Here is a 2,271-nt window from a genome sequence, read left to right as displayed (position 1 = left end):
TACAGATTGTATCAAAGCAGCTTCACAGTATTAAATTAAAATAATACAACAAAGTTTGTTTCAAGAGGAATTTATTGATTGATAAAATTAGATTAAATATCCCCAAAATATCCCCAACTGAGCAAGCCAAAGGCTTCATTATCTTATTTCGTCACATATAACATTTCACTTATTTATTTACTATTATTTATATTATTGATATATTATTTATTATTACTATTTTTGTAACCCCCACAGCTGCTTTCTCCTACTCCTGGAAGAAGAAACGGGACCTTGCAGCTGCTCCTGCCGAAGCACAAGTTCATCAGTAGGGTTGGGTATCATTTGGGTTTTTCCGATACCGGTGCCAGAACCGATACTTTAAATAAATAAAAGAGAGCCTCAAAACGATGGTGAATGACATTAAATAACGGCTTTTATATTGAGAAAAAAATTAAATAAAAATTTCTTACAATTGAATATATTAAAATTGTAGAGTAATTATATAAATATAAGTAGTCTAAAAACAAAACACAACAAATTTACATAACAAATTCACAATAAAACCTAAGCCACCTAACCCAAATACAATAATTTAACACCAAATAACATTACAGTAGCCTACTAATAACAGCAAAACATTTTTTGCCTTCTCTGGCCAAATACGCACCTCTCCTGACTGCAGATGTGTCAAAAGTATTCACACTCATTACTCAGGTAGAAGTATAGATACTAGGGTTTAAAAAGACTTCTGTAGAAGTTGAAGCATCAAAGCTTTTTACTTTAGTAAAAGTGTAAAAGTACTGGTTTCAAAACTTCTTAAAGTATAAAAGTAAAAGTAATGTAAGGATGAAAGCTGAGGCCGCCCACAGGCCTATAGTGCACGTCCACCTCCTCAAAAACACATTTTCTGAAGGCCACAGTGACTATAATGTTATATTAAAATGTTAATGTTGAAACCTGTGGGATGCGCTAGGCTAGTGTGTTCAGCACATATATGCCCAATGAAAATGAACGCATTTTAGTGCAATGCAAATACATAAGAACCATATATGTACAACTGAGCATTAATGTGTGTCATGGAGCGGAAAATATGATGACTAGTTGTCTATAAGTGTTGTAATGGTGCAAAAAGTCAGCCTTCAGAGACATGTTATCAGTAACCTTTACTGGATTGTAAATGTACAGCTTAGCTGCAGGGCAACGGGCAAGATTTTTTTTTTTTTTTTTTTAACAAATGAAAACAAGCCGAAATGAAATAGGAGAAACGATGCTATTTTTAAAATGTAAGGAGTAGAAAGTACAGATGATTGCCTGAAAATGTAAGGAGTAGAAGTAAAAAGTCGGCTGAAAAATAATTACTCCAGTAAAGTATAGATACCCAAAATGTATACTTAGGCTCCATCGTCATAGCCTACACAACACAAAACTCAAGTTATTATTTATCAATTATACCATGGGCTGTTTAAATACTCGATTCTGATTGGCTGGAAGGTGTGCAGTAAAACCCTTTAATGCACAGGTAGTTCCAGTCAGTTTGATTACAGTTACAGTTCGAAATGAATCCGCTACTATAAACATTGGTAACCATAGTAACACAGTTACACTTGCAAGCAGAGTGAGAGACTCATATGAAAAAGTTTATTTAAGTAGGCTAAATGGATGATTTTTGCATATCGTTTAATTTGTATGGTGAATATGGCAATTTTGAGAAATGGGCCCAGGCACAAGACGAAAAAGAAGACTTGTTGAATGACAAAAAGCGGCACAAAGAATTAACAATAAATAAATGACATGATTAGTTCAAATAAAGATTGCCTTGTCACTGTCAGTGTTGCCTGTCATTCATAAATCATTTTAATAAATCCATTAAAGAATCATTAAGTTAGCTATATGCTTAAGGGGACTGTAGCTGCTAGACTTTAAAGAGACGCACACAGGTAACGTTAACTCGCGCACGCATCTCTCTCTCTCTCTCTCTCTCTCTCTCTCTGTTCCTTCTCTTTCAGTTCTCTGTCTCTCTCTTTTAATAATGAATTTAGATAAATGTGATAATTCATTCAAATAAAAGCAATCCGATGGCTCTACTTTATTTAAAGTGGACGGAGTGCTAGAACTAACGAGCCGTAACTTAAGAAAATAACCGTCATTTTTACACGTCTGTTAAAAAATTACACTGTGAACATCAGTTACAGCTTTAACTTGTTTTTAACTTGGCAAATAACCAAGGTATAAGCGGGATAATCCACAGCTAGCCATGCATTAAAGAATTTTAATGCACTTCGTAGAGGC

This window comes from Leuciscus leuciscus, assembly GCF_965113295.1.
Source record: "Leuciscus leuciscus genome assembly, chromosome: 25".
In the NCBI taxonomy this organism is placed as follows: Eukaryota; Metazoa; Chordata; class Actinopteri; order Cypriniformes; family Leuciscidae; genus Leuciscus; species Leuciscus leuciscus.
This window is presented reverse-complemented; position numbering follows the sequence as displayed.